This window comes from Macaca fascicularis, chromosome 10, assembly GCF_037993035.2.
Source record: "Macaca fascicularis isolate 582-1 chromosome 10, T2T-MFA8v1.1".
Classification (NCBI taxonomy): Eukaryota; Metazoa; Chordata; class Mammalia; order Primates; family Cercopithecidae; genus Macaca; species Macaca fascicularis.
Genome location: NC_088384.1, coordinates 76,432,407 through 76,455,752, shown reverse-complemented (window position 1 = coordinate 76,455,752; position 23,346 = coordinate 76,432,407). Strand labels below are relative to the sequence as shown.

Here is a 23,346-nt window from a genome sequence, read left to right as displayed (position 1 = left end):
TTGTCATTGAAATGGGACAGGCTGTGCTGACATTGAAAACTGGTGAGTTCATCCCAAGATAATGAAGTCATCATTGACCCCTCTCATGGACATCTTTGTGAGCTCATGCTGAGTTCTAAGTCCAATGTAAACAAATTGTGACATATCATCTAGGAATATGATTATGGAATTACATGACCACAGATATTCCCAAGGTACTGAACACATTATTGAGTGGTGTTAGAGGACTTAACCAAGGAAACATTCTGGAAACTTAAATAAAGAGGGGCTGAGAGAGAGAGATGGAGAGAGATATGTGGTTCAGATATCCCTAGAAAATGAAGGAGACTCTGAGAAGTAGAAAAAACTGCCAAAATGCATTGCCATGGACCTGACCTTTGGTAGTAACTTATTTAGCAAAAGTAGAATTTTTTTTGTTTCCATATTTCATTTCCCTCTCCTTGAAGATAGAAACATGCCCATTTGGCTGGAAACATGTCCATATTATATCCTAAATCATTTCCTTTGTAAGGAATATTTTTGCAGAAAGTCCTTGTAATAATTCCCAAGTATAGAAAAATAAATATTTTACTATAATTGCTTTCAGAGTTTCATAGTGTTTTCTTCCTCTCTCTCACCTTTAAAATTAAATTCTGTAATGCCATCTTCATGTGCTTCACATATATTTTCGTAAAATCATTAAATTCAAGGGCCCGAAAATAAACAATCTTTAACTGGCATCTTAAGATGCTCAATACAAAAGATAAATATAGCCATTTGAATTTTTTCAAAGGTTATCTTTTTGGGAAGCAAAAACTAACATCTTTGACATCAAGTTCACAAGAACTTCTCTCTCATCCTTTCCTTCCTTCCTTCCTTCCTTCCTTCCTTCCTTCCTTCCTTCCTTCCTTCCATCCTTCCTTCCTTCCTTCCTTCCTTCCTTCCTTCCTTCCTTCCTTCCTTCCTTCCTTCCTTCCTTCCTTCCTCTTTCTTTTTTGACGGAGTTTCACACTTGTTGCACAGGCTGGAGTGCAGTGGCGATCTCGGTTCACTGCAAACCTCTGCCTCCTGGGTTCAAGCGATTCCCCTGCCTCAGCGTTCCGAATAGTTGGGACTGCAGGTGCTCACCACCACACCTGGCTAATTTTTGTATTTTTAGTAGAGACAGGATTTCACCATGTTGGGCAGACTGATCTCGAACACCTGACCTTAGGTGATCTGCCAGCCTTGGCCTCCCAAAGTGCTGGGATTACAAAGTGCTGGTGAGCCACCATGCCCGGGCTATTTCTGACTTAAAATATTATTTTTCCTTTTTTCCTTAGTGGAATAGTCTGACCAGTATATGCCTATTATAATTTTTGAAGAATACTTAAGGAATAAGGCACTAAAGTGAATAATATGAGGTTGATGATGATTAAACTTAGAAAAGATATCTGCTCCTGCTCCTAAAATGCTTGCTGTATCTGAGGTTCTGGAAGTGATAATGGTTTTGTCATATTAAATTAGATTTCTCTCTTCTTAGGAACAAAGTGCACACAATAGAAACCTGATATAGCCTTACTTGCCCTTGCCCTTGAACCTGCCCTTTGTCTGTTACCTTGTCCTTAATGCTGGAAATCTAAAGAGGAGAGCATACTTTAGTGGAAAGACAATTTGAAGATATTATTTGGGTTTATGATGAGTTTATTGAATAAGTTAGGGTCAGATGGTAAAAATCTTACTTTCACCCAGAAGCTGGTGTTTATGGAGCAAGTTGCTAAAAAGTTCTTTAATTGGCTGAGGAATTAATGTATTTGCTACTAAGATCTACGGGAAATATTTTTCCAAATGTACATAGAATGATGTAAAATTTAAATATTTGCATTGATTATTTCTCTTGGATGAAAACATAGCAGTAACAGCAGCAGTGACGGGAGCAACAGTAGGAGAGTGACCATAAAATTCATTTGCACAAATTGGGATATTTTTGAAAATGAAAGTAGATGCTGCTCATGATGAAGGGCAGGGCAGCCAGTTTAAACCAGAACATTTGATAACTGTAAGTAAGAGTAGTAACAGTAGAAGTGTAGTGATAATGCATAATTCCGTAATCCAATTGGTTCAGTCCAATAAGGATGATAGTCTCTCTCTCACACACACACACACACGTGCACATGCACACACATGCATATGCATACATGGGCATGCACACTCACACAAACATACACACTCCAGTGTCTAAAAGAAATTTGGTTATTTACAACAGCCAAGACATGGAATCCACCTAAGTGTCCATCAACAGATGAATGGATAAAGAAAATGTGATATTTATAATAACATTCCATTGTGTGTATATATAGTACTCAGTCTTTAAAAAAGGAGATTTGTCATTTGTCACAACATGGATGAACCTGGAGGACATTATGCTAAGGTAAATAAATTAGGCACAGAAAGACAAATGCTCTGTGATCTCACTTAGATAATTGTCCCTCAGTATCAATGGAAGATTGGTTCCAGAATGTCCTGCAAATGCCAAAATCCATGGATGCTCAAGTCCTTTATATAAAAATGGTATAGTATTTGCACATAACCTATACATCCTCTCGTATACCTTAAGTAATCACTAGATTTCTTATAATAATTAATAGAATATAAATGTTATGTAAGTAGTTGTTTTACTGTATTGTTCAGGGACTAATACAAGACAAAAAAGTCTGAACATAGTACTGATACAGCCATCCTTTTTTCCAAATATTTTCAATTTTTGGTTGGTTGAATCCATGAATGTGGAACTCATGGGTACGGAGGGCTGACTGTATATCTAATAGAAAACAGTTGAAGTCATAGAAGCGGAGTCGAATGGTGGTTTCCAGTGGGGGTAAGATGCGGGGGTGGGGAATCAGGAGCTGCTGGTTAAAAGGTGCAGTTTCAATTGTGCAGAATGAATGAGTTCTGTGGCTCTAATGTAAAGCATGGTGAGTATGGTTAACAATACAATATTGTATACATGAAATTTACTAAGAGAGTAGACCTTGACTGTTCCCACCACACACACAAACAAAGGTAACTATGTGAAGTGATGGATGTGTTAATTAGCTTGCTTGTGGTGATCATTTCACAATGCATACATATATCAAAACATCAGGTCATACACTGTACGTGTATACAATTTTTATTTGTCAGTTGGACCTCAATAAAGCTGAAAAAACAAAAAAACTGGAAATAATCCAGTTCTTTACTTAACATTTCTTGAATTCCATGAAGAACAACAACAACAACAACAAAATAGTAGGAGAACATAACTTCAAATCTCCTTTTTTCTTTCCACAAACTTCAACAAATTTCCTCACATTCCAGACCAGCTCCTTTCTCCTCAGGACCTCTTATTTAAAGTTCCTAAATCTGTCTTTGCCTGTACCCTTCTTTTTGTGTTTTTCCCTCTGCTTTATTTATGTTTATTCTGCAATACATAAGCCCCAAAGGTCTAGTCTGGTTAGTCCAGACCCTTCTGGGGGAACCAGAGGAGAAGAAGAAACTAAGCTGGCAAAGTATAATCCTCTTAGCGGGCAGGTAGTGGGCAAATCTGCTACTAGTCATCTATTAGTAGTCTTGGTTGTGTGCCAGTAGCTTATATTAATGGAGAATCTTCTATATGTCCAGTGCTGTGATAAAATTAAAACCCTCACCTAAATCTCACAATGACCATTGAAATGGATGCTCTTGATAGCTCCATTTTGCAGGGGAGAAGACTGAGGCTTGCTAAGGTAGGAGAGTTGGTCCAGGGATGGAGTCAGGACATAAACCTGGCAGTTTTTTAAGGAGCTGATACTCTTAGATAGCATGTTCACAGCAAAACTTTGACCTGTTGTCAGTGGGGTTGCTTAATGGTAATAAAATCCTTACTCTAAGTGCTCTATAATAAACATGCCCAGCTTTAAGTACATGGTGATCCTAGTAAATGTTCTTTCTGACTTTGAAAATCACTCTGGTGTGAATGGGGTATCTAGAAGAGGTCTTTCTGATAAATGAGCTTAATATGAAAATAAATGCATATGAATTCAGGTTCTTTGGAATACTTATACAAAAGGGAACAGAACACACAGTGAGAATGGGCTATTTTTCATTAAGTTGGAAGGGGCTGTCATTGGCTGAGTTTAGCTGCTTTTGCCAGAAAGACATCAACCATTTTTAATATTCAGACTATTTTTTATGACTGCCTGAAGGATATCAGATGAGCTGTCTGTTGTAAATCAGTAATAATTTGCTCTGGAGTAATGAGGAACTAAAACTCTTTCTAATAAATCTCCAAATACTTAGCATACTTTAAAAACCAATCATTTCATGAGAATTAGATTTTTTTTCTCTGTCCTTAAGAAAGAGCTGAGGGTGGAGGGAGGAAGAAACACTAGCCAAACATTTTGGAACAGAGAAATGTGAAAACAGTGAATGAAGGCATATGAATTCCAAGGCTTTGTTTTGTAATCTCACCTGTTCAGAGGCACGCTCTGTGGTGCAAATTGGTACAACTTACAGCACATCAGATGCCACTGTGCAGTTTCTTTAGAAAAGCTCATTGGCTATTTAATGTTTGATCATAGGCTTCAGTATCAACTAAGTAACTAGAATATATTGAAAATAGCTGAATTCTAGTCAAATCATAGCCTCTGCCTCCTGGCAGTGCTCTGTAATGATTGGGTAACTGGAGCATGTCTTGGAATGTGGATGGATGGGTCCCACTGTCTGTCTAGTCTTTTTTTGGTATTTAGAATGCATCATGGGAAAAGAAAAATGTAAGCTCAATCCATCCATTAATTTGATACTGTTATAAGTATATTTTTCCTGGGGACTTTCTTATGAAATTGGAAGGGGAAAAGAAATCCACTGGGGAGGGGAGAAGGAAAGAAATATTTTTTTTCCCTAACTGTGTCTGCGTGATTCTGAAGATACGCCAAAATTTTAAGAGTAATCTAGTGGTTAATAAACTGCTGTAGTTGCTATTCGTCAGACAAAGGAAAGCAAATGATTACTTGTAGAATCCCTGCCCCCAAATCTCAGGCTTATTTTGTGGAAGGAATGAAAATAGTAAAGAATATCGTGGCAGGACAATGGTGTCCTCTGAGCCTGGTTTCCTGTCTCTAACAGAGCTTTCCCTTTAGCGAGTTGCAGTGAATGTAAGAATTTCAGTTTCTGGGTATTCTAATGCAGAGAAAGCATTCTCCATTCTATTTTATCCCACAGTAGACAAAATGTGTTCATTTATTGGTTACTTTGTAAAATGGAGTGATTTTTGAAGGAGGAGAAAAGGCTTAATCGCAATAATATGATTCTGTATAATAAAATCAGTTAAGACTCTGTGGGAAAGATCTGACCCTATTTTTGCTCTTACTTCATCCTTGGGTTTATATTACTAGACAACAATATTTCTCTGATAGCTTGATGTGGTAATGTGCCTGAGGTCTGTGCAATGCAAGGTGTGCAAAAGTGATGGGTGGTACTTCTAGGACTGGCTTATAAAACCCTCTCATGTGCCATCTCCTTTCCCGTCTGGCTGAATCATGAGGGCCCTTAAGACCTAGGAGAGGACAGACTCACAATCGGAAGGTGCCCAAGACCCTGGATGATCACATGGAAGCCTACTCCACCAGAAAAGTCCATTACTAGCCAGTGACAGGCATGGTAATTAAAGCATTATCATGTTAAGCCCCTGAGATTTAGGGATTGCTTTTCATAGCAGCTAGTCTTACTTTATTAATACTGGATTGGTTTATGTCATGACTAGGGTGATGGCCTTGTTTGATGATGGTGATCCTGTTCTCTATGTGAGGTTGTCTAGTCAGTTTTTCAGCAGCAAAATGTAGAGTTTACACCAAAGTCTTTAAGATTAGTTAGAGTTTTTTGGGTTGACAGAAATTCTGACAAACTCAAGACAGAGGAATTTGTTGTGAGGACACAGGTGGCTCATGGTATGAAAGATGCTGTTAGAGAACCAGGCTCAGAGAGGGCAAGAATCAGGGAAGATCCAGAAATCCAGGAAAGAAGAGGTACTTAAAAATCTTGTCATGGGCTGCCTCTGAGATTTATCATAAGTATTTTCTATTCTTAACTTTTGGTTAAATATTGCTATGTAAAAAAAACTTTGTGGCTTAATACCACTACCTTTTCATAGCTCATCGTTTTGTAGGTTGAAAATTTGGGCTGGACTTAGCTGAAGTTTTCTACAGTTCTGGGCCAGACCAAACCAGGCTCACTCATGCATCTACCATCCCCTACCAGGTCAGTGATGGCTGGTCCGTCTAAAATGGCCCATCTGGATGGTTTGTTTTTGCTCCATGTGGTCTCTCAGCTTCCATGAGGTGAGCAAGGGCTTGTTCACACAACAAGTGGGCAGGGATCCAAGAGAGGTGTAGAAGTGTGCAAGGTCTCATGAGGCCCATGCTCAGAACCTTCACAATGTTACTTCTGCTATATTCTTTCGGCAAAAGCAAAATACAAGGCCAGCCCAGATTTAAAGAGTGGGAACCCCACCTCTTGATGAGAGGAGCTGCCAGATTCATATTGCAAAGTGGAATAGATGTGGGGTTGTGGTGGAGAAGAATGGTGGCCATTTTTGCAATTCATCAAACCTTGCTTGGATCATAGGTTTACTCCTTGAGTAGGGGCGGGCTGACCAGTTTCATACTCCTCCTAAGAGTGAGCTAAATGTGGGAGAAATTAGATCCCAAAAGGAAATTAGAATGAAGGGGGAGATGTTCTGAGTGAGGTAGGTAGATCTGGTTTTGAAACCCACCATCATTATCTAGATGTGAGACCTCAGCAAAACACAGCAACTCTTAGGGCTACTTTCTCATCTCCTTGGCGGGTAAAGTAATATTTACTGACAAAGTCGTGAGAATTAGAGATTATAAAAGGAAGGGACACATACCATGTTTATATATAAGTGGCATCCACTAACTTCTCAAGTTTTCACCTCGAATTGACACAAGGAAATGAAGGGAGATGGGTCTGTTCTAGACAGTTTTTCTGAAAATAAGGCAGGATAACTTTTACACTAAGGCTCAACCTACTTTTGCTTTCACAGCATTTAGAAGCATTAGTCACTAAGATCTGTCTTTACCATTCTCAGCAATTAGGTTTGCTCCAGGGTCTTTTCAGTGGCCATATTGTATCCATAAGCTTTATCCTTCCTTATTGGTTGTGTGACAGGACTGTCATTCTGATTGACTGGAGCCCATGCTGCAATGATTGTTAAATACTGTGAATATCCCCACGGCTGTATCTAAGGAACACCCCCCCAACCTTAACAGATTTTTTTTTCTTCTGGGAAATACTGTGGCTTTATGGAACCTGAGGTAGCATTTGTCTCCAAAGGTGTTTGACAAATGTGTGTCGAACAAACATTTGAGAGTGAATGAATAGGTAAATGAATGATTTGGTGTAATGTCTTAGTTTCCTGGTGACAGCTTTTAAAAAAAGAAATGTCTTAATTAAGTGCAGACAATAATCTATCTTGGAAAGCTGCTAGAAGAGATATTTCAGGGATAGAATTGCAGATGTAAACTATAACAAAACTGCCTGTTTGCTTTATTTCTCTTTCTTCAGCCTGTTTATCTTTTCAGTCTCAACTAACTCTTGAAATAAATAATAGTGGGGTTTGCCATCTGGGGTGGAAAGCTGAATTTTATTAATTTGTTCTAAAACTAGCTGTTTTGAGCTTTGGGGATTACATACAGGGAGTGTATCTCCTTGTCTTTAAAGCTGAGATTTGGTGTACAGATCAATGGTGGCTTTGCCAGTGGAATCCCAAAGTGCACTAGGAATATAGTTGGGGATTAAAGCAGCATAACTGAGATACTACACTCAGGGCCCCCATGGCCCCCACCCACACTCTTGCCATCGCATCCAGCGCCCCCTTGCTTTTTGAGTATCAAAAGTGAATTTTTCACCCTTTTTCCACAGTAGAGGGCTCTGGGTAATTTTAGCCAGTTTGTCCAGTTTGAGCAATGTCCTCTGCTATCCACTTGGAATCTAAAAGATCACAGGAAGAGGACAGAGAATGATTAGCAAAGGCCCTTGTGAAGCAACTGAGTTTTCATCAGGACATAGCAGATGCTGTGTGCAAAAAAGACCCCATTTGGAATACCTGGATGATAGATACACACACTACTTGACTTTCATGGGGAAACCTCTAAGGCATTAACTGGGAAGGGGCACAAAGGTAGAGTGAACATATCAACTGGATGTACTAGTTTGTCTGGGACATTCAGGTCTACATCTTTTGTCCTGTTATCTATCCAGATTAGCATTTGTCCAAGATATTTTCCCTTAAGTGAAAAATTATTATCAGTATTTGTGTTAAAATAATCTGGGATAGACTTGGAAGACCTCTGCATTGTGCTTACACGTCTCTCATGACCTTGCCTAAAAGTGAGTGAGATGCACATGGAATAAACAGAGTTTTCATTTCAACAAGTGGCCAGATCTGAAAAGAAACAGAGATGACCCATTTTTCTCTTCCTAACTCTTTCCAGATGCATCAAAATCAACATAGCCCTTTCAAGGGCAGCATGCATAGTATAGTCAGGCAGGAGTAGCTACTGTTGGGTAACTTTTTCTGGATATGGGGGTGGGAGAGGAACTCAAGGCTCTGGCCCTATCGGACCTTCAGTTTCCAGCCAGTTATGCCGTGGTCCCGAGGCAGGCTGTATGATGCTCGCAAGGCATGCTTCAAAGAGATTAGTTAAGATGGCTCCATTAATGGATTGAATGGTTTTTTTCTCACCTAGTTCATGGAAGTTAAGTAAAGGTTTTAGAAGTTCATTCTGACAAAGATAAACTATATGTTTATAAACGAGTTTCTTGCTCAAAATCAGTTGGGAATATTTAAATCAAAGTATTCAATGGATGAAGTGTCAAGAAGTCAGCAGTTGAAACTTTTAGGGACCTGCGATTGTTGACAACAAAGCTTCAGACAGGAAGATATTCAAATTTATGTCTACACACTATACATATTAAACAGTGAAAGCTCAAATGGCATGCACAATTTCCATTTGAAAGTCTATAATTATGCTATGGAAAAACTCAACTTGTGGTAAGAAACTGTTGATAGAGCTCCTATTTTTAACTGAATAAAATTGCCTTCCATATACTGAAATAAAATAAAATTGAGAAGGTCTGTGATTCTGTGACGTTTATGTTTAGCGAAACATTCAAAAGTATCATAAATAATTTTTTGATAAGTTTTGCTTGTAAAATATTTGCCCAATATAAGCACTCTGCGGACAGGCAAAAAGTCAGAACATGAAAAAGTATTTTGGGGCTGAAACATTTTTATATTTTAGTAAAGAATAATAGCATTGCTATGGATTGAGTTATGTGTTCCCCAGATTTATATTTTGAAGCTCTACCCCACAGTGTCACTCTATTTAGAGACAGAACTTTTCGGAGGTAATGAAAGCTAAATGAGGTCAAAAGAGTGGAGCTCTGACCCAAAGCAAGGAAGCTTTCACTTCCTCTCTCCCTTTAGACACAGCAAGAAGCGGCTGTCTATAAACCAGAAAGAGAGCCTTCATGAGAAACTGAATCCACTAGCACCTTGATCTTGTCTCTAGAATTATAAGAAACAATACCCAATCCGTGGTATTTTGTTATACAAGGTTGGGCAGACTTGTACAATATTCATTTAGCAAAACTTACTGTGAACTTGGTAGGTATCACAGCCAACGTCAAGGGATACTTTTTCTTTAAAAAAATAGAGAAATTCACATACTTTAATCATGTGATTTTGAAAAGATCTCAGGTATTTTATAAAAATAAGAAAAATAATAAAATAATATTGAAGACATATTAAAATACCAGTAATGTGGTATGAGACCCATGTGGCTAAAAAAACCCCAATTAATATATATAAATATATACCAAGAAAAACTGTTTTGCTTATGTTTTTTTTAATGTTCATATAATGAACATTGTATTTAAAGTAATTTTAATATAGGTGGATATATTCTATGTTGATTAAAAAATATTATTTTTCAAAAATAGTTTTGACCAGAACTATTTTATAGTTCCACTAACAAATAAAAATCAGTACATTAATTAATTGTTTAAAATTTCAAAATATCATTTAGATTTATTACCACTCTTAACACCTTGTTTCTCTCTTAAAACTGTTCTAGGTTGGACCATATATTATGGGAGCACCTTTTGCAAGGATGAAATATTCAGTCTGGGTAAGGCATTTTCACTGAAGCTTATAGCTGTTTGTTTAGTTATTTAAATCAGGTTGATAGATGTAAAGTGAGCTCCTTCTACTCACCTGAAGCAGAAACAGTGCTAGGTGATACTCAGATCTCTGGGGACCCAAGAAGACTCCAAACCTCAGCATCCCTTGAAATAGGTGGCAATGTGTAACAGCATTCTAGCCAATGTCACATATTTTACATCCAGGACTGACCCCTGAAACATTCTGCATGATCCTTCCACATTCTTTTTTCCTTTTCTACTGGATGGATGGGAATAATTCAGCTTGGGATTTGGAGGCCCTAAAAGGCAGTATAGCCAATGGACAGGTGATCTCAGGTACCTGCATGAGTGGAGGCAGGTCCTTCCTGCAGACGTGCATTGAACTATAACATGGGCAGTAAGTCACTCTACTTTGTGTTAAGCCACTATGATGTGGGGCTGTTTGTTAAAACCGCAAGGATTGCTGTCCTTGATTAACGCACGATGCAATATTCTCCCAGGCTTAGTTTCTCTGCTTGATTGGCTCTCTTCATGTTCAATTCCTATATAACTTGGTGACACTTTGGTTGAAAGATTTCCAAGGACTGAAGAATATGTTTATTATCAAACCAACTGATTATGAAAATAATTTGTATCTTTAAGGTATGTGAAGGAGTAGGTATACATTTGTGCTTTGGGCCAATTTTATGTCTTTATAATAAAAATACATTAAATAAGCAAGTAACATTAATAATTAATAATACCATATAGTGATCTGTACAGCATATATTGATATGTAAAACACTGTGCTAAGTACACATATATAAGCACAACCCTCATAGCAATGCTTTGAGGTGAATGCTTTATTAACTCCACTTTGAGGTGAATGCTTTATTAACTCCATTTTACGGATGAGGACACTGAGACTTAAAGAGCTTAAATAACTTACTAAAAGTTGCATCTGTGGAAATGGAATGGAGATTGGAGTGAGAGTGTACTAGGCTCCAAAACTTGGGCTCTCAATCACTTTATTAGCTATAATAGAGACATGAAGTCTCAGTCCTTAAATCTCTTAAGTCTCACTATGATTCATGCTGATAATTATGAGTGATGATTGACATTTCTGCATACTCACTCACTACTGCTCTGTGCTCTATGCTGTATGTGAGATAGCTTATTAAAAGTCTTCACAATCATCATATGTGATGGCACATTACTGTCTGTTATATGTATGCCTAGTGTATCTAGTAGTTACAGTAAGCACTCCATAAATATAAATCAATCTCCAGCTTACAGAAGAGAAAGCTGCAATTTAGAGACTAAATTACTGACCATAGCACCTGTGGGAACGTTCTTTTAAAAAAAGTGCTTTGGGTATCATAAGTCTTTCCATTTCAGTTTGCACACATTGCATCCCTTCTCTTCTAAAGAAAACAAATGGAAAAGGGAGAAAGTAGTGTGACTTCTCTAGGTTAAAGCAACCCCTAAGTTAAAGAGGAATGAAGAATTTTACATTTCCTAAGCTGAGAGTTCCCATTGAGAGCTCTGTCTCCCCACTTCCCACCTCCAACATATATACACACACCCCTCTGTATTACTTTAACACTTTGCGAATCAACAGAGGACCCAATTTTGCTAAAATTGAGGTGGCTGGCACAATTTAGTTTCCTGAGACTGGTGATAGTCAGCCTTCACATTAACTTTGAGCAGGGAGGGAGAAAGCAGCAGACACAAGGACTGAGAGATTCTAGCTACATAGTCTGGCTCCGGCTTCTTTACCATGAAAAATGATGGGAAAAAGAAAAAGAAGCAGAAAAACAAAACCCGAGACAGAAGGTAGGAGGAGACACTGGGGCAGCTCCAGCTTTCAGCAAGCCGGCTCTGTTCCACTTCCTTTTGATTGTCCAGGAAAGCTAAGAAAAGTAAAAACAAGGCTGTGTCTCCGTGGAAGCAGCCCTGTGGAAACGTTATGTTAAACAATTGGCCTGTGGGTCAATTGTGAAGGGCGTTAATGTGCGAGACCCCGATAAAGAGATTTGCACGAATGGCCACAAAGCATTTCATATTTAAATATGGATCCAAGTTTGTTCTGCACAACAGTATAAATATAACTAAGGTGGGGTGGAGAAGGAGATTTGGAAATCAGCCGATTTGAAGGAAGCCAACACAAACACTCCAACAAATGCGGCATTTCGCACAGCCTTTGTGCTCATTGCTTGTTGTTGGCATGAACTCATAAAAACAGAAAAAGGCTGTGAAGCGTAGTGGTTGAGATATTGCATGCCCTGGTGGTAATGAAATACACTGTTTATCTGAAAACAACCTTCTTGTCAGCGTGCATTGCATTTCCTGAAGGTGATAGTCTTATTTTATTTTGTTTCTTGATGGTAGTAAAAGTCTAGATAAACATACAATTTTTCAGAAGGGCCTTAATTTATTTTCTGTGGTTATCTCATCGTGAGATAAGTACAAGGAACGTAAGTTCCCAGTCTTGAAAACTTTTAAAAAACTAGGTGTTTAATATAAGGGAATATATTTTAGCCTCTTTAGCAAATTCATACTGCATGAAAGGGTATTCCATAATAGACTAAGCAGGCCATATAAAATTAGTAAAGTTGGATGTGGTGCCTGAAAATATTTGGCAGAATTCCCTGGAAAGCCACATGTGAACATTTTTAATATATATTATGAGGCAGAAAAGAATAATTATCTTCTATTGAAGTTCCCAGTGAGAGAAATGTATTTGTACAGTCCTTTCAAAGAAAACCCTCTGTATTGCCAAAGTATTGTGTTTGGGATGGTGGCCTCTCTGCTGTGGCTTGTGGCTTGCTTCTCATAGAAAAAGCAATTACTCTGCTATTTCATGTGATTTCTACCTCGAGCAAGGTGTTTTTGCCAAGGGCTTTGGAACATTGGCTGAGAAATTTCCAGAACAAATACTTTTGAACCCTATGGGTGTGATACTGTGGAGAGGTCGGGCATCAAAACTACCTTGAGTGACTATTTCTCAACTTTATTTCTAACCTGGGTTCTTGGTTTGGGATAAATTGCACCTCTCTCCTTTCTTTACTTCCTTCTCTGGAGAGAGTCACCTTTCACTCAGGGCACTCATATGTGTCTAAAACATTGCATTTTTGAGGCCAGCCTGTGTTTTAGTGTGGGTTGCCACAAACACAGATCCTGATAATAATTTGGTGTAAGAAGATTATTTAGAAGTGGATCCCAGGAAGCGTATTGAGGGAGTGGGAAAAGTGAGAGAGTAAATAGAGAAAGCCAATAAAGGGTTGCAAAGAAACACACTGACTCCTTAGGGCTCAGTCCTGCTGGACCCTTCTGGGCCACTGTGTAAAACACAACTGAAAATTATCCATTGTGGGATAAAGCAGCTCAGGCATTTAGCCACCAACTCTGGTCCCTCTTGTGTAGAGGGCTGCTCCTGAGTTGTTAACCTTCTAGCTGAGACTTTTCAACCTGACTTGGGTTGATAGAGTATCCTCCCACAGCCTGAGACCAGCCTTGGACATAGTAAGACAGAGAGAAATGGTCAATCTGAACAGGAACTCTTTGCAGGCTCTCTTGGCCATGTGAGTTTTGGTAGGAATCAGGAGACGTCACATACAACCACCTTCTCTGACAGTTAAGGCAGGCTCCTGGCCAAGGCCAAAGCCCTTATTTTTGATAAGCAGCCAATATTTTTTCATTTTTTTCCTTTCCTTCGTGTAACTCTTCCTAGTGTTTTGGAATAACTAGGTAACTATAACTTTTAATTTCCTTATTTTCTAAGAGAAGTAATAATTATAGAATTTATCATTTATTGAGTGCTTACCCTATGTCAAATGCATTGATTTAATTAATTCTTACAGCAACCCTATGATATAGGCATTCTTATCTGGGTTTTGCCAACAAGAAAACAGGCTCAGGAAGGTTACATTTCCCAAAGGACAGGGTCAGGATTTAAACCCAGGTTCATCTCAATTCAAAGTCCAAGATTTAACTATGAAAACTCTACATTGCCACCATCAAATTGGGATAAGCTATATCTTCCAGCTAGATACAGGAGCTTTTGGGTGGGTATAATGACTGATATGGTAGCCAGTCTCCAAGATGGTCTTCAGTGGTCCTAATCTCCTGATACTCCAATCATTGTACAATCCTTTCTTACAGTACAAGGCTGGCCTGAGTGATCAATAGAATACTGTAGAGGCAACAACATGTGGCTTCTGAGGAAGCATTGTAGCCTCTTGGTTTGCTCATGCTGTAGAAGCCAGCTGCCATGTCAAGAGGATGCTCAAGCAGTCCTGTGGAAAGGCCCGTATGGTAAGGATCTAAGGACTCCTGCCAGCCCCAGCACTAACATGCCAACAATGCAGCAAGTTACCTGTTAGTAAATTCTCCAGCTCCCAGCCAAATCTTTAGATGACTGTATTTCCAGGTAACATCTACAAAACATTGCTGAGAGAAATTAAGAAAGATCTGAACAAATGGTAATATCACCACATTTATGGTTTTAGAAGACTCAATAATGTAAAATATCTATTATACATTCCCCAAATTGTTCTGTTTTAATCAGAATACCACCAGGCTCTTTCCTAGAAATTTAAAAACTAAGATTTGGATGGAAAAGCAAAAGACCTAGAATAGCCAAAAGAATCTTGACAAGGAACAAAATTGTAGAACTTTCCCTATTGATTTCAAAATTTATGCTGAAGTTACAATAAGTGACATTGTAGTATTGTTGCAAAGGCAGGCATGCCAATCAACTGAACAGAATAGAGAGTCTAGAAATGGGCCCATGCATATACGGTCAATTGATTTTTGACAAAGTGATTACATAATTTAGTGGAGAAAGAATAAATCTTACAACAAAGTCTTCTGGAACAACTGAATATCTTCAAAGAAAAAATCTCATCTCACGACATATATAACAACTAACTCAAATTGGATTCTAGACCTAAACACAAAAGCTAAAAATGTAAAACTAAACATATAAGCTAAAAATATAAAACTTCTGCAAGGAGCTATGGGAGAAAGTCTTCACAACATTGGGATGGGCAAAGATTTCTTAGACATAACTCAAAAGCACTAATTTTAAAAGAAAAAAATGATTACATGTATGTGATCAAAACTAAAACCTCTGCTTTTCAAAATATATTATTAAGAAAATGCATCGTATACACATCTTAAGAGAAAATATTTGCAATAATATGTCTGATGAAGGACTTTTATCGAAATATATAAATAACCCTTAAATTCAATAAGAAAATGACAGACAACTCAATACAAAAATAGACACTTCAAAAAAGAGGTTATAGGAGTGGTTAACGTAATGGACTAAATATCTATGTCCTTCAAAAATGTATATGTCGAAGCCCTAACCCTCAGTGTGACTGTATTTGGAGATGGAGCTCTTAGGAGGTAATTAGGATTAGGCAAGGTCATGGTTTGATGGGACAAACCCTTATAACAGGAGGCATTAGAGAGCACTCTTTTTTCTCTCTCTCTCTCGTATGTGAAGACACAGCAAGAGAGTGGCTAACTGCACACGAGGAAGAAAACTTCACCAGATCTCAACCATGCTAGTACCCTGATCCAGACATTCAGCCTTCAGAACTGTAAAAACGTAAAATAAAATTCTGTTGTTTGAGCCATCCAGCCTATGGTATTCTCTTATGGCTGCCCAAGCTGATTAATTTAGCCAATAAGCCCATGAAAAGATGGTCAGTGTTATTAGTCATGAAGGAAACGCAAATTAAAAACATAATGAGATATCAATATATAAACATCAGAATAGCAAATTAAAAAAAATTGACAATACCGGTCGGGCGCGGTGGCTCAAGCCTGTAATCCCAGCACTTTGGGAGGCCAAGACGGGCAGATCACGAGGTCAGGAGATCGAGACCATCCTGGCTAACACGGTGAAACCCCGTCTCTACTAAAAAAAAAAAATACAAAAAACTAGCCGGGCGAGGTGGCGGGCGCCTGTAGTCCCAGCTACTCCGGAGGCTGAGGCAGGAGAATGGCGTGAACCCGGGAGGCGGAGCTTCCAGTGAGCTGAGATCCGGCCACTGCACTCCAGCCTGGGCGACAGAGTGAGACTCTGTCTCAAAAAAAAAAAAAAAAAAAAAAAAATTGACAATACCAAGCTTCAACATGGATCTGGAGCAACTGGATGTCTCATATATTGTTGGTATGAGTGTAAAATGGTGCAACTCTTTAGGAAAACAGTTTAACGGTTTATTTTTTTTTTATTATTTATTTATTTATTTTTTTTGAGACGGAGTCTCGCTCTGCCCCCAGGCTGGAGTGCAGTGGCCGGATCTCAGCTCACTGCAAGCTCCGCCTCCCGGGTTCCCGCCATTCTCCTGCCTCAGCCTCCCCAGTAGTTGGGACTACAGGCGCCCGCCACCTCGCCCGGCTAGTTTTTTGTATTTTTTTAGTAGAGACGGGGTTTCACCATGTTAGCCAGGATGGTCTCGATCTCCCGACCTCGTGATCCGCCCGTCTCGGCCTCCCAAAGTGCTGGGATTACAGGCTTGAGCCACCGCGCCCGGCCAAGTTTAACGGTTTATTATAAATTTAAATTATCCATTTAACCCATGATCTAGCAATTCTTCTCCTGGATATTCCCCAAGATAAATGAAAGCTTATGTTCACAGAAAAGACTTGTATACCCACAATGGAATACTATTCAGTCATAAAACGAATGAAATCATGTCTTTTGCAGCAACATGGATGAAACTGGAGACCATTACCTTAGGTGAAACAAGTCAGACAAAGATAAATATCCCATCCATTCATAAGTGGGAGCTAAACAATGTGTAAAGGCAGACACAGAGAGTGGAATGATAGACACTGGAGACTTGGAAGGGTGAGGAGGTGGTAGGGGATTGGAAAATGAGAAATTACTTAGTAGGTGTAATGTATGTTATCTGGGCGATGAATACTCTAAATGCCCTGACTTGACTACTATGTAATCTGTGTATGTTAAAAATTGCGGGGCTGGGCATGGTGGCTTACACCTGTAATCCCAGCACTTTGGGAGGCTGAGGCGGGTGGATCACAAGGTCAAGAGATGGAGACCATCCTGGCTAACATGGTGAAAACCCGTCTCTACTAAAAATACAAAAAAAATTTAGTTGGGGATGGTGACGCATGCCTGTAGCCCCAGCTACTCGGGAGGCTGAGGCAGGAGAATTGCTTGAACCCAGGAGGCGGAGGCTGCAGTGAGCTGAGATTGCGCCACTGCACTCTCTAGCCTGGGAAACAGAGTGAGACTCCATCTAAAAAAAAAAAAAAAAAAAAAAAAAAAAAAAAAAAAAAAAAAAAAAAAAAATTACGCGTGTACTCCATAAATGTATACAAATGAAAAAAATTTGTTTAAATTTATGGTGGCTTTATTTGTAATAGTCAAGCACTGAAAACAAACTAAATTAATGGATATAGCAATTTCCTCTGGATGAGGGAATACAACTCAGAAATAAAAAGAGGAACTTCTGATACATGCAGTAACACAGATGGATCAGTCAGGCATTATACGAGTGAAGGAAATCATACAGAAAACAGTATGTGCTGTAGACTCCATTTAATTGAAATTCCAGTGTATGCAAAATTAATCTACAGTGATTGAAGTCAGATCTGTTTTTTCCTGGAGCCAGGAGTAGGCTGACCACAAAGGAAAATGAGATAACTTTCTGGAATGATAGAAATATTTTGTATCTTGATTGAGGTAGGCTGTTACACAGGTGTGCATACTTATCAAAAATTTAAAACGTGCATTTTATTGTATGTAATTTGCACTGCAATTAGGTGAATGAAAAACCAACAATGAGAGTGATTGGATCATGGATGTTTGTTGTATTATCCTAGTATTTTTCTGTATTTTTAAAAGAATTAATTTTTCCCTTAAAAGGTGCTGCCTGGAGTTTACTGACAGGTTTATCTCTTACCCTCATATTCCACCCTCCTTTTTTATTGCTTTAGAAAATAATCATCTTGAATTTGGATGTATGAGATTGCTTGAAAGAGCGACTTAAAAAAATCATTTGGAGCCCACTCGTTTTTGGTTATATAGTGATTTTTGGCTTGCAGAGTTCATAGATTTATATTGTTGTAAGCTATCTCAGAAGGTTTTCCAAAATGCATCTAAGAGTGAAGGATATTTGTGTGTGTGTGACGCTTGGGATATTCTTTTTTTCTCTTTCTTCTTAAGAAAGAGTTTTTGAAATGTCTAATTAAGTTCTGGAATGAATTCTTGCTAATGCCAAACCCATGGGAAAACATGGTTGGGATAGGCAGTTTCCTCATCCAGCTACAACTCCAGGACCCAGGTTTTCCTTCTTCAAAGATGAAACAGTGGCCCTTCTTCTTCCTTTTGCATTCATCACTTTTTTTTTTTTTTTTTTTTTTCTTTTTGAGATGGAGTTTCACTCTTGTTGCACAGGCTAGAGAGTACAATGGTGCAATCTTGGCTCACTGCAACCTCTGCCTCCCAGGATCAAGCAATTCTCCTGTCTCAGCCTCTTAAGTAGCTGGGATTGCAGGTGCCCACCACCACGCCTGGTGAACTTTTTTATATTTTTAGTAGAGATGGGGTTTCACCGTGTTGACCGGGGTGGCCAGGCTAGTCTCAAACCCCTGAATTCAGGCAACTCAGGTGATCCACCTGCCTTAGCCTCTGAAAGTGCTGGGATTACAGGCATGAGCCACCACACCTGGCCTCATTACTCTTAAACTCCCAGTTGAACTACTTTTTGTTTCTTGATACAAAAGTCCTTAACCCCTAGTGAGAAGATCAAACCTTTCTGGGTCAAATCTTCAGTGAAAGTCAGAAAACCTCAATCATCTCATTCATGTTATGGTACCTGGAAGTAGAAATTGTTTCTTCCAGACAGGAAACTTGCCTGTCTTGTTCATTGTGGTATTCCTATTACCTAGAACCATGTTTAATAAACATACATTTTACAGATGAGGAAATAGATGCTCAGAGAGATTTAAATGAATAGCCTAAAATCACACAGCTCATGACCCAATAATTCTACTTCTGAATATATATATAAAATAATTAAGAATAGGGTCTCAGGGAGGTATTTGTACACTCATGTTCATAGCAGCATTATTCACGACAGTCAAAATGTGGAAGCAACTTAAATGCCCATCAATAGATGAATAGATTAACAAAATACAGTGTATGAAAATAATGGAATATTATGCAGCCTTAAAAAGGAAGAAAATTATGACATATGCTACAACATAGATAAAACTTGAAGACATCATGCTAAGTGAAATAAGCCAGTCACAAAAGGTCAAATACTGCATGATTCTCCTTATATGAGAAACCTATAGTAGTCAAACTCCTGGAGACAGAAAGTAGAATAATGGTTGTAAGGGGCTGGAGAGAGGAAAATAGGGGGTTGTTTAATAGATATAGAGTTTCAATTTTGTAGATAAAAAGAGTTCTAGAGATGGAAGGTGGTGATGGTTGCACAAAAATGTGAATGTAATTAATACCACTGAACTGTACATTTAAAATAGTTAAGATGGTAAATTTTGGGTTATGTGTATTTTGCTGTAATTTTAAAAAGTCACACAGCTAGCACATGACAGAGTGATGAAACCTGCTATGTTCTATTTGTTTGCGTCCCTCCAAAACTAAATGTTGAAACCAATCACCAATGTGATAGTATTTGGAGGTGGGGCTTTTTGGAAGTGGTTAGGTCATGAGGGCAGAGCCCTCATAAATGAGATTAATGCCCTTTTTGTCCCTTCCACTGTGTGAGGACACAGCAAGAAAGCACCATCTATGAGTCAGAAAGTGGGCCCTCATCAGGCTGGAAATCTGCTGGCGCCTTGATCTTGGGCTTCCCAGTCTTCAGAAGTCTGAGAAATCCATCTCTGTTGTTTATAAGCTACCCAGTTTATGTTATTTCCTCGCAGTAGCCTAAACAGAGCAAGACAGAACCCAAACCCATGTCTTCTGGATTTCAAGATCAAAATTATATTTTTTACAGCCATGTACAATTTTGGATACTGTGAGGCAGGTTTCTCCCTAGCTTACTTGTTATAGAGGAAGATCATGAATTTGATTACTTAATACTATGACTTTAGAGATTGGGGGATAGCTCTGCCACTCATAAAAAGAAGCTTCTTAATTTGCTTGATGTTGCCTGATGTTTTACTAAGTTAGTGATTCTCAATATTGGCAGCACATTGGAATCACCAGAGAATATTTTAAAAATACTGATGCGTAGGTTCTGCCTCTCCCAACCCCAGGCATTCTTGTGTAATCTAACTGGGGCGTGAACTGGGCATTGGGATTCTCAAGAGCCCCATGCCCAAATGCAGCTAAGAATGGCTTCTCTATTAGGAGACAGATGTCTGGATTCCTGACAGAACAGGGTACCTCTGTGCAGCAGAACTCTAAATGTTTCTCAGATCACAAGCACTAAGCCAAACTGTGGTAGTAGGCAACTTATGCTCAGTTCCAGAAGAAAGTTTACCAGCTCCTTTCCCAAACTTTTGAGAGGGAGGAGGAGTTAACATAACATGTGTTAACATAACGTGTCTTTAAAGTAAGAACCCTGGAGTTTAGCTGCTGGGATTGGAATTCTGAGTGCATCACCTGCTATCCATGTGACTTCAGCCTAATTGCTTAACCTCTCTGAATCCCCAAATGGACATGATATGGTTTCTTGCCCACAGAATTACTTGAGAAACAGATGAGATAATTCTTCTAAAGCACAATATCCAACAGAGGCTGAAAACTTAGTTTTACTACTTATTATAAAGAACTCATATTCTTGATGTTTGGTATTTTTTTTTCACTATTTCATGATGAGACAAATTTCTCTTACATGATATTTAGGTCTACTCTGCATGGCATGTACTGCCCTGTGTTTCTGAACATCAAGGGAGAGGGAAGGATGTAGACAGACAGATTGGTAAAGGGAAGAGTGTGTGTGTGTGTGTGTGTGTGTGTGTGTGTGTGTGTGTGTGCGCGCGTGCATGTATGAAAATGCAGAAAACAGAGCAAGAGAGAATGGTCAGATTACCAAAGGTGTTTACTACAAGATGGCAACTGGAGAAAATTTTGTGACCTCTGAACTTGACAGCAGATGGAAATGGAAGCTTCAAGAAGAGACCAGGAAGCAAAGATATGAAGCATCCTTAGAAGGGAGAGGGCTGCCATCCAGGGATGGAAAGAACCTTGGCAAAAGAGATGGAGAGAAGAAGAAAGAATGAGCCTTGGAATCAATCAGGAGGAAAGAAAATTCAGAGAAACACCGTGAAGGCCAACACTTCAAAGATTTATGTTTTTATGCTGCTACATGAAAAGTTAAACTTGGAAGAAAAGCATGTTCTGAATCATTTCTGCAAAGGAAAAAGCCATCTTGGAACTGTACATAGGAGCTAAAGCAAATGGAGGCTGCGTGATGATGAATCCAAATTCACCACATCTTCTTCCAGACTTGAGGGCTGCCTGGGCCCCTGTGCCTACCACTCCCCACAACCCATGTCTAATGTCATACCCCTTGCAGCGGGGAGGAAAGACTGCCTTGACCCAGTTGCAGAGAGCTCAGAGGAGGGAGGCACCTGCCCAAGGGAATGAGCTCAGATCCTCTGATAATGGTGCAGCTGGAGGCCTGGCAGAGGTCCATGAGGGTCACCATCAAGGGCTTTTGTCCTGCTGAAGGGTGTGTTGTCCAAGCACCTCGGGTGGGTGCTGAGAATGTTCATAACTCATTCCCGATTGTGTTCATTCCATTTGCTGACTAATTATTTTGAGACTTAGTCAGAGGGAAGGGTTTTGGCTGTTCCCTTCTGTGCACAAAACATGAGCCTCCGCTCTCACTAGTTGGGAGAGTCAGCCCTTTTCTCCATCATCAGGAAAGTTTACGAATCTCTGCTGTCAGACTGGCCACCCCTCTGTCTAACCTTCCACTCCCTCAAAGTTCCTTGGTGCCCTTGCTAGAATGGGCCTGGGTGCGCAGTGTGCAGAAATCTCTAGGGATTCTTCCATTCTCTTCTCTCTCTTCTCAGCATGCCACCCCACACAGGGGTGAGAAAGGGAGTTCGGACTCCTTAATGTTCAGTTTCCATCCTATTCCATCCTATTCAACAACTTGGTGGCTCCCAGTGAGATTAGCTCAGAGATTAGCTCCTTCCAAGGAGTTCCCACAAGCCAAGGGCTGGACCCCCTCCCTGGTGCCATTGGGTCACCCAGCCTTCACTTTTCTTGAGTGTGTGTGTGTGCGTGTGTGTGTTTAATATGACAGTTCAGGCTTGAAAACCAGTACGTTTGGAAATATAAACTAGATGAAAACAAGCTATAATGAAAGTGAATAAAAAGATATCAGTTTACCGTTGATTGAAAATCAGGACCAGATGAGATTGGGAGGCTCTGGGCATTTAATTTGCTAGAGGAGGTCACCTCTTGGAGAAAACCAGGCCCAGCCTACACTGGCTTCTCATCAGCAATATTGTGTTTATTTATTTGTGCCCTTCCCTAGTTTGTGGAGGGAAATAATGAGCCAGCTGGTTTTCAGTTCTTTCTGTCTTTCTATGTCATGGTGTGTTTCATTTCATTTCATTTCATTCTGTTTGGAAAGGTGGGTGGACAGGAAAGAACATCAGCGTGACTATTAACCCAAGAGTCCAGTTTGTTCCCTAAAAGGCATAGGATGCTGGAGAGGGAAGGAGAGGTGTCAGGAAGCAGGAAGGATGCTCGAGCATCAGTGAAGCGAATTAACAAATTCATTACCTCACAGTTACCTTTTAATTTTTGCAGTAACAACATAAAATCTACTGTAAAATCTACCCACTTAGCAAGTTTTCAGTGTATAATACAATATTATTAACTATATTCCTCAATGACAAAGAAATTTTGGAATGTATATGCAATGGAATATTATTAGATCTTAAGAAAGAATATCCTGCCATTTGCAACAGTATGGATGAAGCTGGCGAACATTATTTATATGTTCTTTTTTAGCATCAACGCAAAACCGCTATGATGTAACACAATTAATATTAACTCTTTAGCATCATCAAATATGCAGTTGGTGTTCAGTTTTCCTTGATTGTCTCAAAAATGTCTTTTACAGTTGGCTTTCCAATCAGAATCCAAACAAAGTCCATATATCTTCAATTTTCTACACAGACATTTAATATTTT

The 23,346-nt window shown here is 39.2% G+C and overlaps 1 long non-coding RNA gene across 2 annotated transcripts in view; it reads left to right on the top strand.

Annotated features, from left to right (window-relative positions):
* LOC102130445 (uncharacterized) overlaps positions 1–15,822 on the top strand; it is a 37,174-nt gene extending 21,352 nt beyond the window's left edge. The window contains exons 2-4 of one of the 2 annotated variants that reach the window (XR_281385.4): positions 10,131–10,184; positions 14,341–14,493; positions 15,692–15,822. This is a non-coding gene — a long non-coding RNA (uncharacterized lncRNA). Of the gene's footprint in view, positions 1–10,130; positions 10,185–14,340; positions 15,016–15,691 lie in introns of those variants that run through there. The other variant, XR_012418421.1, reaches the window with a different exon arrangement.
* The last annotated feature ends 7,524 nt before the right edge of the window (positions 15,823–23,346 follow it).